The sequence below is a fragment of the Pelophylax lessonae genome, assembly GCF_965119305.1.
Source record: "Pelophylax lessonae genome assembly, chromosome: 3".
Taxonomy (NCBI): domain Eukaryota; kingdom Metazoa; phylum Chordata; class Amphibia; order Anura; family Ranidae; genus Pelophylax; species Pelophylax lessonae.
In genome coordinates, this window is record NC_138770.1 from 476,596,719 (window position 1) to 476,611,194 (window position 14,476).

Here is a 14,476-nt window from a genome sequence, read left to right on the forward strand (position 1 = left end):
GTCACAATCATACTCACAATATTCATTAGTTACATCATTCATGAATCAAAATACATCCACAGAATCTATACTCTCCTCCAATACCCCATCAATGCTCAATTTGCTGGTTGCGTTGTGTGGTGTATGTGATCTGAGAGTTTGTCTACTGAGAGCTTGTCTATTTGGGGATTGTCTACTGGTAAGCCAATTATACATCTATCCATATATACAGTCAGGTCCATAAATATTGGGACATCAACACAATTCTAATCTTTTTGGCTCTATACACCACCAGAATGGATTTGAAATGAAACAAACAAGATGTGCTTTAACTGCAGACTTCCAGCTGTAATTTGAGTGTATTTACATCCAAATCAGGTGAACGGTGTAGGAATTAAAACAGTTTGTTTATGTGCCTCCCACTTTTTAAGGGACCAAAAGTAATGGGAAAATTGGCTGCTCAGCTGTTCCATGGCCCGGTGTGTGTTCTTCCCTCATTATCCCATTTACAAGGAGCAGATAAAAGGTCCAGAGTTAATTTCAAGTGTGCTATTTGCATTTGGAATCTGTTGCTGTCAACTCTCAATATGAGATCCAAAGAGCTGTCACTATCAGTGAAGCAAGCCATCATAAGGCTGAAAAAAAAAAAAAAAACCATCAGAGAGATAGCAAAAACATTAGGTGTGACCAAATCAACTGTTTGGAACATCCTTAAAAAGAAAGAACGCACCGGTGAGCTCAGCAACACCAAAAGACCCGGATGACCATGGAAAACAACTGTGGTGGATGACCAAAGAATTCTTTCCCTGGTGAAGAAAACACCCTTCACAACAGTTGGCCAGATCAAGAACACTCTCCAGGAGGTAGGTGTGTGTGTGTCAAAGTCAACAATGAAGAGAAGACTTCACCAGAGTGAATACAGAGGGTTCACCACAAGATGTAAACCATTGGTGAGCCTCAAAAACAGGAAGGCCAGATTAGAGTTTGCCAAACATCATCTAAAAAAGCCTTCACAGTTCTGAAACAACATCCTATGGACAGATGAGACCAAGTTCAACGTGTACCAGAGTGATGGGAAGAGAAGAGTATGGAGAAGGAAAGGAACTGCTCATGATCCAAAGCATACCACCTCATCAGTGAAGCATGGTGGTGGTAGTGTCATGGCGTGGGCATGTATGGCTGCCAATAGAACTGGTTCTCTTGTATTAATGATGTGACTGCTGACAAAAGCTGCCGGATGAATTCTGAAGTGTTTTGGGCAATATTATCTGTTCATATTCAGCCAAATGCTTCAGAACTCATTGGACGGTGCTTCACAGTGCAGATGGACAATGACCCGAAGCATACTGCGAAAGCAACCAAAGAGTTTTTTAAGGGAAAGATGTGGAATGTTATGCAATGGCCAAGTCAATCACCTGACCTGAATCCGATTGAGCATGCATTTCACTTGCTGAAGACAAAACTGAAGGGAAAATGCCCCAAGAACAAGCAGGAACTGAAGACAGTTGCAGTAGAGGCCTGGCAGAGCATCACCAGGGATGAAACCCAGCATATGGTGATGTCTATGCATTCCAGACTTCAGGCTGTAATTGACTGCAAAGGATTTGCAACTAAGTATTAAAAAGTGAAAATTTGATTTATGATTGTTAATCTGTCCCATTACTTTTGGTCCCTTAAAAAGTGGGAGGCACATATACAAACTGTTGTAATTCCTACACCGTTCACCTGATTTGGATGTAAATACCCTCTCATTAAAGCTGAAAGTCTGCAGTTAAAGCAAATCTTGTTTATTTCATTTCAAATCCATTGTGGTGGTGTATAGAGCCAAACAGATTAGAATTGTGTCGAGGTCCCAATATTTATGGACCTGACTGTATGTGTGTGTGTGGGTGTGTGTTTTGAGGTCCTTCTATTGATTTTTGAAATATGCTGTTAACAGTGGTGGGATTCAAAAATTTTAGTAACCAGTTCCGACTTTCAATGCAGAATGACCAGCGTGCCCCCTTTCAATGCACAGTGACCAGCGTGCCCCCTTTCAATGCACAGTGACCAGCGTGCCCCCTTTCAAAGCACAGTGACCAGCGTGCCCCCTTTCAATGCAGAGAGACCAGCGTGCCCCCCTTTCAATGCACAGTGACCAGCGTGACCCCCTTTCAATGCACAGTGACCAGCGTGCCCCCTTTCAACGCAGAGAGACCAGCATGCCCCCCTTTCAATGCACAGTGACCAGCGTGCCCCCCTTTCAATGCACAGAGACCAGCGTGCCCCCCTTTCAATGCACAGAGACCAGCATGCCCCCTTTCAATGCAGAGAGACCAGCGTGCCCCCTTTCAATGCACAGTGACCAGCGTGCCCCCTTTCTTTTTTTTTTATATTTCTTTATTAAAGTTTTTTCAACATATAAAAATTTTAATACAATCCGTTTAATTTTTCAGAAAAACATTTTTATCCAATAACGGCCCCCCTATTCTTCCCTCCCCCCTCCTTTTCCCCTATTACCCCCCCCCCCCTTTCTTAAGTCAGTAAGCAATCCCTTGTTTCTTTAAAATTTTGCCATATCTCTATCCTATTCTCATATTGCTCTTCTCCCCACGCTCTTAGAGATTCCAACTTTCTCGTTTTCTCCACTCGTAGAAACCAATATGATGGGGGTTCCTTTTTTTTCCAATCTAGGGGAATTAAACATTTTGCTGAATTTAACAAATGGGGAATCAATGATTTTTTGTATTGTTTTATCAACATTTTTGTCCCATGGAATAAACATACCCAGGGGTCTTCATTAATATCTATATTGGTAATTTTTTTAATTAAGGATTATACTTCCTTCCAGTATTTTTTAATTTTTGGGCATTCCCACCAGATGTGTAATATTGTACCCGTTACCTGACATCCCCTCCAACAATATTTTGAGCTCTCCACTTTATCTGGGGTATTATACCTTCTGGAGATAAGTTTGTAATTCATTTCTGCCGTACTCATATCTATCGCGGAGTTGTGTACTAGTTTTAAACTTTTTTCCCATTGGAATCCCTCACTACGGGCACCCAATTCCTTTTCCCATTTTTCAACGAATGGAGGCATTGTCGGCTTCTCTCCTTCATTAAGAATTTTATAGATGTTTGAGGTACTATTTCTTATTTTCTCCGATATGCATATTTGTTCATATGGTAGTAATTAATTCATCTCTCTTATCGGCTGAGGTAGTGAGTTAACAAAGTGTCTCAGCTGACAGTGCCTCCATTCGGTAAAATTTCCAGTTTACCCTCTTTTTAAATCCGCAAACGTGGTAATTTTTCCCTGTTCCATTATATCCTTTAATCTTACATCCCCCTCTCCCATACATTTTCCATATTCCCTTCCCTCCCCAGGTGCAAAAAATGTTGTATCCTGCAGTGGTATTAGTGGTGAGTTATATTTCCATTTTTCTCGAGTGTGCATTATATCCCAAATTTTTAGTGCCTGTCGTGTAATGATGTGCGTATTACTATTCAATTTTCTATATTTGGGTGGAATCCAGATAATTTTGCCTAAATATGTGTCACTCAGTGTGTTTTCAATTTTAACCCAATTTTTTTCGCTCTCTTTTTTCCCCCATTACAACACCCATGTAAGAACTGATGCCTGATAGTATTTTTTAAAATCCGGTAGTGCTAGTCCCCCCTCTCTCTTACTTTTACTTAATGTTGTGTACTTTATCCTTGTTTTTTTATTTTTCCATATGAACTTAGTTATCAGTGCTTTTAATGTTTTAAAGAAGGCCTGTGGGATCTGCATTGGTATCATTTGAAATTTATATGATATTTTTGGTAGGATTGCCTTTTTTATGATATTAATTCTTCCCATCCATGATATAGCTCTTGATATTAATCTATTTATTTCTGTTCTTATTTCATTCAATAGGGGTAGGAAGTTTGCCTTATATAACTTTTCTGGGGATGGTGTTAGTTTAATTCCTAGGTATTTTTATTCTTCTCTTCTCCATACAAAGGGGAATTCACTTTTTAGCCTATTCCTCTCGTGTATACTCATTTTGATACTTAATATCTCTGATTTTGTTTGGTTGATTTTTAAGTTTGAGAGTTCTCCATATTGCTTCAGAATTTTAATTATGTTTGGCAAGGAAATTCTAGGGTTGGAGACGTAGAGCAGCAAGTCATCGGCAAAAGCCGCGACCTTATGCTCTACCTCCCCAACTTCTATCCCTGACGTCAGTACATCCTCTTATTGTTACAAGTAGTGGTTCTAAAGAGATGACAAACAGTATTGGGGACAGGGGACATCCCTGTCTCGTTCCATTGTACATTTCAAATGCATCGGACAATGTCCCATTTATTTTTATTTTTGCTGAGGGTTGGCTATACAATGTCTTAATCCATGCCATCATTCTTGGTCCTAAACCCAGTTCCTCTAGTGTTCTTATCATAAACTCCCAATTGACCCTGTCAAATGCTTTCTCAGCATCTATTGACAGTATTACACTTGGGGGTCTTGTTTTTAAGCATTTGTTTCATCAAGAGGATCGTTCTAATACCATTGACTCTGCCTTGCCTTTCAGGTATAAAACCCACCTGGTCATTATGGATCCACTCATTCATCAACCCTTTCATTCTTGTTGCTAGTATTTTTGTAAATAATTTGGTATCTGCGTTTAAAAGCGAGATCGGTCTGTAACTAGAACACAGCATTGGGTCTTTTTCTTCTTTTAAGATGATTGTGATAGATGCCAAAAGGGCTTCTTTACTCATATTAAATTGGGTACCTAGTCCATTCATATACCCCTCTAGCCTTGGGACAAGGAGCTCCTTGTATTGTTTATAATAACTAATGGTGAACCCATCCGGTCCTGGGCTTTTACCTGCAGTAGTTTCTTTTATAGCTCTTAATATCTCCTGTTCTGTAATTGGAGCCTCAAGTAATGTTAATTTTTCCTTTTCTATTTTTTTCATTTTTGCGTTTTCTAAATATGCTTTGATCTTCTGTCCTCTATCAGAACCATTATCTTGTTTATCCTCACCTCTTACCGCGGATAAGCTGCCATAGTATTTTTGAAATTCCCTTGCTATTTCGGTAGTTGAATGGACCAGTTCCCCACTTTTATTTTTAATCTTATCTATGTTATTCATTGCTTTTTTTTTTTTTTTTTTTTATGAATTCTTGACAGGTTTTTTCCCAATTGCATTACCTTCCACATATTTCTCTCTTGCCACCCTATTGAAATCTTGTCTAATTTCCTGTTCTAGTAGATCTTTTAATTCCTCTTTTTTCCTCTCTAATAGGGGGGTGAGTTCTTCCTTATTTGTTTTTTTATGTTTTTGTTCCAGATCATATACCTCTCTCATCAGTCTATCTTTATTTTTAGTTCTTTCTCTCTTCCTTTGTGCTCCTTTTGAGATTAGAATACCCCGCATGTAGGCTTTTTGTGCTTCCCATATGATATTTTTAGATGTCTCCTCTATTTAATTATTTTGGAAATAAAATTCCAATTCTTTCTCGATTTCCTTTCCCCATTTTTTGTCCTTAATTAGTTCTTCATTCATTTTCCATGTAATCATTTTAGGTTGTTCTTTACCCAGTTTCATTTTTAATGTAATGGGGGAGTGATCTGACCAGGTCCTAATCCCAACCTTCGCCTCTGATACTTTTTCGATCCATCTATGTTCTACCAGGAAATAATCAATTCTTGAGTATGTCCCGTGTATATTTGAACAACAGGTATAGTCCCTTACTTTTGGGTGGAGAATTCTCCATATATCCGCCAATTGATTTTGATATAACTTTTTTTTAATCTCTTTAACCTGATGGTTCGAGAACCTTTGGTACCACGATGTATTATCCATTTTTGGATCGAGGCTCAGGTTGAGGTCCCCCGCCAGAATCACCCCTCCTTTTTTGAAGTTTATTAATTTCCCCAAAATTTTCCCCAGGAAGGCCACCTGTCCTTCATTAGGGCTATATAAGTTTACTAATGTAACTTCCTCCTCATTTAGCTTTCCCTTCAAAAAAAGGAATCTTCCCTCCGGGTCTACCAGCCTATCCTCTAAGACAAATCTCACCACTCTAGCGAGTCCAATTGCTACTCCACTAGATTTTTTCTTAAGTGAGTCAGCATAATACCATGTAGGATGGTTTCGTGAGTATAACCTAATATTGGAAGCATTCGTAATATGGGTCTCCTGTAGGAATATTACATCTGCATTCAGATATTTAATTTCTCCCATAATTCTTTGTCTCTTAACAGGTGAATTCATTCCTCGTACATTATAAGACAAAGTTTACTTCTTCCATCTCTTTGTCTTGGTTTTCCTATTTTCCCTTATTTTAATTTTACTCATTATCTTTTTCCCTTTATCACTCCTAGAGTTATTAGGCTGGTGTCCCCGGAGGTTTAGCTCCTCACTAACAGATATGGGTTTTTGCTTTTTATATGAGTGGGATAATTTTTTTCTATTGTTTTTCCCCTTTTTTCCCTCCCCCCCAACCCCATCCCACGGCATATTGGGAACCTAGCTATCTTCCTTTAGCTAGGTCGATTTTCCTCCTCCCCATTTCAATCGACATTTCCCTGTGGTTGAGCTCTGCCTTTGCTCGCCTGTCCCCTCCATCTTCCCAGGAATGGTTGGTACCCACTAATGCCTACATGGAACCATCCTTTTCAATCACTCTATAATTTTACTCTCATTTTTTTTCCTCCCTCCCCGTTAACCCCCCCCCCAACACTCGATACTCGATACTTCCTCCCCCCTCCCCCCAGTCCTCAGTTTTTTGTTTTCTTTAGATTCAGGTTTTTCTTATTCTTCCCCTGTTCCTGGTCCTCTTCGTCTGTTTCCTCCTCCGAGTTCTCCGAATTCTCCTGGTTTGTCCACCCAGGTATTTTCATTACGGGAATATTTAGAGTATCACAGAATACCTGGACGTCTTCTGGGAATTTTAACAGTATAGTCCTCCCATCTTTCCATACCCCTAGATCCGGGGGCTGGCTCCAGAAGTATTGTATATTTTGTTTCTTTAAGACTTCCACTACCGATTTTAAGATGCGTTTTATATTTATAGTTTCCTGAGCAAGGTCTGGAAACACCTGTAGTTCTGCTCCCTCGAATCTCAGTGTGGGTCTCTCTCTCATTTTTTCCCAAATTTGGGCTCTAACCTCGTACTTATTGAATCTTGCTATCACATCTCTTGTTTTCTCTTTCGGTATATTTGCTGGTTTTCGTATTCTGTGAGCTCTTTCGAATTCTATTTTTTCAGTGATTGCTTTACCCAGGAGCGGGTTGAATACACTCTCCAACATTCCTTCTATGTTTTCATCTTTACTCTTCTCTGGTAGGCCTCTAATTCATATAACATATTTCTCTGTTCTAGTTTTATTTTCTTCATTTGGTCTTTTAGCTTTTTCAAATTTTTCCCATGCGTATCAATCCTCGTCTCTGTTTCCTCTACTCTAATCAGGATATGTCCTAGATCTCCATAGAGGTTGGCCATTTCAGTTTTGATTGATCTTTCCAGATTTGTAAACATTTCCACCATCTCCGATTTTGAAGGTGGAGGGTCCTTTACTCTGGGATCCTCCTCTTTTCTTATTTCACTGTCTCCCAGTGCTTGTGTACTCTCTATGGATACATCCGGACTCTCCTCTCCACTTGCTCCTGCAGATTTTTGTCCTTTAGTCTTTTTGCTTCCCTCAGTATTTTGTTTTGGTCTTACAGCTGGTTGTTTTTCCAGTGCCGGGTTTTGACCTTTCCCTTCCGGGGTCATATACATTTTAATGGAGCCTGGGCTGGCTGTAACCTTTGCAGATTTTCCTGTCCCCTCTTTTGTCTGTTTAGTCTTCATTTTATACTGGGGTTCCTTTTTATTTTGTTACTCTGACTAATTTATTCAGGTGGGTTTATTTTTAAATTGAGTCCTGCCCCAGTTAGTTCAATTTCCAAGAATAACTCAGACTAGCGCCTCTTGTGGGGGGAGGTTCATATGATTTCCCCCAAGACTTTCTAAAATTGTTTATTTTTACTTCTATCTCCCCCCCCCCCCTCTCCCAGGGTAGGTCAAACAAAAAATTTAAACACTTTAGGCACTAGGGGTCCAGATGGAGGATAACAAAGGGATACTTCAGTCTCACCCCCTTTTTAGAGGGAAGGAAAAAGCAGAAAACAAGCAGCAACAAGTAAGGAAAATAGAAAAAGCATGTGCGGCTGGACTCCCAGAAACTCCTTTTAAATTAAATCAGGTAATTGCCCACAAATGAGTTCCCTCCGGTTGGATAACAGTATGTCCACTAAAATAGTGAAGCCTTAGTCCTCAGAGTATTACAATTCCACACACAGTCCTTTCCCCTGTAGGATCTGGTCACATAGTTCACACAAGGACAATTCAACCCCGAGTCTGCTGCTACAGATTATTGCCAAAACACAGTCTATCAAGCAATACTAGACATAGGGACCCCAACAGAGTGCTCAAATTTGCAAGAGCTTATGAAATCCCAGTCAAATAAAGGGGGACTTAAAAAAGAGATAAGACACAAAAAAAAAAAAAAGGGGGGAGGGTTTACACCCTCTCACCACTTCCTTGCGTTTTTTGTTGCTGGTAAGAATCTCAAGTCCAGACCTTACATCTCCTATATGACGCTCCGTTATTGCCTCATACAGGACTAGGTGTTCTGGCCGCTCCAGACATCTCACTTCCCAGGCAGCTTATGTGCTCCGGGCTCTTGACTCTCGTAGCCGGCTGAGCCTCCGCCCCCCTCTGTCTCCGGGGCTCGGCTCTGCTCGGCTTCGGCTTTGGCTTCAGCACACAATCCCCAGCACTCCTGGTCAGTAGCGGTTATCCGGCGTCTAGCTCTATGGACGTTTTTTTCCGGGCTGGAGGGGTTTGAGACGATCGAGTGAGGGGTTCCCGGGTAGGCTGGGTTAGCCGCTCATGAGGCTGGAGGAATGAGAGATCTCAGCATCTCTCTCCGGATGGCTTACCACGAGGCTTCAGTGCGTACACTGAACTGGCGCCATTGGCAGGCTCCTCCCACCTGGCCGCGTGAGTCTCGGTTTCAGTCCACCTGGCGTGCCCCCTTTCAATGCACAGTGACCAGCGTGCCCCCTTTCAATGCACAGAGACCAGCGTGCCCCCTTTCAATGCAGAGATCATCGTGCTCGTGCCGTGATCCTGGTTTAAATACCTACTTTGCCATGTGCCCCAGCTACAGCCACAGCTGCACTTGCAGCAGATGCTGCAAGTTTAGCAGCTGACCCCCCCTTCCACGTTTGATTTTTTTTATGGTAGTTTTTTAATATTTGTGTTTGACATTACTGTTTGTAATAATCTGGCTATTGTTTGTAATAAATATATTTTAACTTAGATTTGGATTTGGTTATATATTTTTTATTTTTTTGGTGGGGGGGATGCTGGGCAAGAAATGTCCCTGGCTTGTTAGTGTAGGCCTTTCTACACAGGTGCTTCTCTTACTGCAAACATGTGGTTACATTTCGACTTGCTAAACACAATCTTCACGTAATGAAATCCTAAAAGGCGTCCCTTCTAATTCTTCTCAAATTACTTTCTCAGGGAGAACACAACTGATTCAGAGTGGTGGGGGATGGAATTGGTTGTGTGTTGGATTTGGTTTGCATTTTCTAGGGGGGGGGGGGGGACACACAAACTAGTTTCTTTCTTTACAAAAATAGTTTATTAAAAAATACAAGAAATTTGAAAAATTATCTCTGAAAACAGTCGAGAATAAAGGGCTGGTCAGCAGCAGGATCAACCCCTGCCAGCCACTCAAACAATTGGATCCGTTCCCTGGCCCTCCTCAGCGCAGAAATTGCCATGGGCAATGTAATGCCCTGGACCCCTGGGGAGAAAAAGAGACAAGATAATTACCTGGAGGCAAAATGCTGAAACAAAGGATTAACAAAACCAATACATCAAAAACTAGACACTTGAGCATATTTGCCCTATTTTCTCTACATTCTTGCTCAAACATGATAGATTGCTGGTCTACATAGTTACACTCAAATGCTTAATCCCCAAAAATGTTTGGGGCAGGAGTAAGGTGAATTCATTTGCCAACAAGAAGACATTTTTAACTTCATCCTCCATGGGTATATCTATGTTGGTAATGCTGTCCAATTCGATCCACACAGGATCAGTGTTTCCTATTGCCTTGATGGTTTGATTAATCAGATGTGGTGGAAGTGAGGAGGCCCAGCTCCTAGGAAGCTGAGGTGTGGTCTTTCATCTTTTAGCATGGAAGCCTGAAGATGGTAGAGATCACAGTGGAGGAAGCACTTTGTTTGGGTTAACAGGTAAATCCTAGATGCTCCAGACTAGACAAAAATCTTGCTGGGCAAAGTGTTCTAAAGGTTCAACAAGATGACTTTTGATTTTATTACCTGTTCCACAAAAGCAATGTAAAAGGCTTGCCATGTCGACCTCAATAGGTTAAGACAAACAAACATTTGTAACAATGGTATGTGTCGTGTTCAACTGCTACCCAGGATACATGTGCACATATCTCTCTCTATACCAAACTAAATGTAGGTTGAGTTCTCTCTCCCTCTCGCTATTGATATATCATATTGTAGAGACTCACACTTTGTTTCCGGAGGTGGGCACATGGATGAGGTTGGTCCTGCTGCTGAGCAGCTCCAGTTATGTCTGTAGAAACTGTGTGAAGAGAGAGAGAGAAAAAAGAAGAAAAAGAAGCTTAGCAATGAAATTCCCAAAACAAAATGGAGGTTAGGCAGTCATGGAAAACATCAAACCCCCGCTCCTCTCATCTTTATCCCCACCATATCCACCCTACCCCTCTTTTCTCTTTCTCTAAATATTCACCCATTAAACCCCCCCTACTCTTTTACACCTTTATCTCTCTCCCATCATCTTCTCTCCCACCTATGTTTCTCATGCTCTCCTTACCCACCCTCCCCTGAAAGGGTTCTTTTTGCACCTTTTCAGTGCTGAAGCTGATTTCTGCACTGCAAGCTTCCTGCTTCAGGGAGAAGCATGTAGGCTTAACGATATGTACTCCATGCTTCTGTGCTGAAAGTGGTTCTCTGAAAAGGTGTGGCTGAGGCACCAACAACATCAAAGTGTTTTGAACATCTCCTTTTTTGATGCTTCGAAAAAACAATCAGGTTGGACTTACCCACTGCCCACTGTTTAGTGGTTTTGCACAGAGCAGTCCTGATCCTCCTCTTCATAAGGTCCTTCTCCACCCCTCTGGGCACCTCCCTCCTGTTGAGTGCCCCCACAGCAAGCAGCTTACTATGGAGGCAACTGAGATGAAGCCAAGCTCCCTGTGTCCATTCAGGCATTGAGCTGAGACCCGTCCCTGCCCCCTCTCTCTCTCCTGATTGTCTCAATGATTTGGACTGACAGCAGCAGGAGGCAATACTGCCATTCTACCATCTCAGCCAAGGAGGAGGGAGAGTCTGAACCAGCCAAGTGTCTCCTGCAACATTGCTGGAGTGAGATGGGCTCAGGTAAGTATGGGCTCAGGTAAGATGGGCTGATGCACACAACAGACTTTTAATCCTAATGCATATAAGGCATTAAGAGAAAAAACCTGCTGCCTTTACAACCACTTTAAGTATGCTCTGCCCAATACACATTTAGACTTTCTATCCTAATAAATTTTGGACATTCTAGCAAAAGCACAGATTACTTACCTTCAACAACTTGGCCATGGGCCCCTGAAGTGGATGGCCTTTGGTCGTTAGAACCTTAAAAAAAAAAAAAAAAAACATAAAAAATGTGAACTCAAATTTGTTAGATTCCAGGGGTTAAGCATTTCGAAACTTAAGAAGAACACACACAATGTTGAAGCCAAGCCACCCCCATTTTGAATGTTGTAATCACCAGGACAAGATGAGGTTAACATGACCAAAAATAACATAGAGTTACAAAATATGCCAAGTACACTTCAGGAAAACCAACCAAAAATTAGAAGTGTGACCTCAGGAAACCGACTAAAGACTAAAATGTCCAGTAATGCTCCCAACTACCACCTTCCACTACCCTCTCCACACTGACTGTGTTGCCCAAAATAAACTTGCAATTAGTGGTCATTGTTAGAAGATCCTAAAAAATTCAGGATGGCCAGCCTTACATTGGCCCTCATGGGGTATTCTCTATTCTTGACCTTCACAATCCTCCATGTCAAACTCAATTTCAACCTTCCTGTCACATTTAGCTAAAATACACTGGATCTTCCACAAACTTACATTTGCACATATACACATCCCCCTAGCACACACATTACATGTGAGAATCCCATTGAATATACTTACAGTGTGCCTGAGGGGAGCCTGCCTCCTCTCCTCCATGGGCCTCCTTCTCCTCCCCATACGTGGCAGATACTAGAAACACAAAGAAAAACCTTAGTTACTTACCGGTGACGGTATTTCTAAGAGCCTTTCAGGACAGCACCTGGAGAGAGCGCAGCTCCACCCAATCCACAGGAAACACTGCAAATAAAAACTCCTCCTCTTCCACCATGCCTCAGTCATAGAGTAGCCTCCGACATGCTGGAAAACAGAACATAAACAACTACCACAGGTTAAACATTTACAAAATTATATTATAAACAAAACCAAGGGGGGGTAGCTGCTGCTGTCCTGAAAGGCTCTTAGAAATACCGTCACCGGTAAGTAACTAAGGTTTTCAGGACAGCCCCTGGAGAGGATAAGCGAGTAACTTACACTTAGGGTGGGACCACTGCCTGCAGAACCTTTCTGCCGAAGGCTTGATCCTGAACTGACAACAAGTCCAACCTGTAGTGTCTAATAAAGGTTGAAAAGCTGGACCAGGTAGCTGCCTTGCAGATCTGTTCAGGCGAACCACCGGCCCTTTCAGCCCATGAGGTTGCCACAGACCTTGTAGAATGCGCCAAAATGCCTTCTGGAGGTTCTTCTCCTTGAGCTACATAAGCCTGTTCAATTGCCCATCTGAGCCATTTGTCTAAAGTGCTCTTTGATGCTTTTTCTCCTATACGGGACCCTGAGAAGATGACAAATAATGCATTTGTCTTTCTGAATTCTTTAGTTACCAGGAGGAACTGAAGTAAGCATCTCCTCACGTCCAAGGTATAAAAGGATTCTTCCCGACTATTACTAGGAGTTGAGGAGAAGGTTGGTAAGACAATTTCTTGTGATCTATGAAAAGATGAAGCAATCTTTGGAAGAAAGGCTAGGTCCGTTCTCAGGACTACTCGATCTGCAAAAATTGTCAAAAAAGGGTCTGAAACTGAAAGGACCTGGATCTCACTGATCCTTCTGGCTGAGGTTATTGCTATCAAAAAGGTTGTCTTCAAAACCAAATTCTTCAGAGAAGCCTCTTTTAAAGGTTCAAAAGGAAACTTAGTCAAACCTTGTAACACAATGGTCAAATCCCATTTGGGAAATACTTTAAGGGCTATTGGCCTGTTGCGGGCTAATGCCTTGAAGAATCTAATGATTAGAGTCTCTTGGGACAAAGTCTTTTTCGAAAAAAACTGAAAGTGCCGCTACTTGCGTTTTTAGAGTGCTCGCTGCTAGTCCCTTCTCCATTCCTTCATGGAGGAACTCTAGCACTGAAACTAAATTCTTTAATTCCAAATTCTTGCTGGAACACCAGAAGTTATATTTTCTCCAGACTTTCATGTAAATATCCCTGGTCACCTTCTTCCTACTGGAGAGAAGGGTAGAGATAACTTTTTCCGACAGGCCTCTGGCTCTTAAGAGGTCTTCCTCAGTAACCACGCTGTCAGTTGTAGGCGGTCCAATTCCGGATAAACCAGGTTCCCCTGTGTCAAAAGATCTCTCCTGGACGGGAGTCTCCAGGGAGGTTCTGAGGCAAGATTCAGCAGGAGGGCGAACCAAGGTCTTTTTGGCCAAAAAGGTGTAATTAGAATTAAGTTGGTCTTTTCTTCCCTGAACTTTTTGAGAACCAACGGAATCAGCTGGAATGGAGGGAACGCATAAGACAAAGGGAAGTCCCATGGATGAGCTAGAGCATCCAAGGCCCAGTCCTGATCCTCCCTGTGTAGGGAGAAGAATCTTTGGACTTTGGTGTTCTGTTGACAAGCAAACAGATCTATCTGGGGAAGACCCCAAACTTCCACAATCTGCGTAAATACCTCTTGGTTCAGACTCCATTCTGATTCCAACACCTTTCTCCTGCTCAGCAAATCTGCTAGAAGGTTTTGTGATCCCTTTAGATGTACCGCTGTCAGAGAGGCTAGATTTTTCTCCTCCCAGGAGAGTAACTGGATTGCCAGGTCTGATAGCTGCCTGCTTCTTGTGCCTCCTTGCTTTGACACATAGGCCACCGCTGTCATGTTGTCCGACAGAACCTGCACATGATGGACCTTGACTGTCGGGTGAAAGGACCAGAGACCCAGAAGGATGGCTTTCAACTCCCGCCAGTTGGATGATTTCCTGGACTCTGCTTTGGACCATGTTCCTTGCATTGTCTGACCTTCCAAGTGGGCTCCCCAGCCCCACACACTGGCATCTGTGGTCAGACGTTT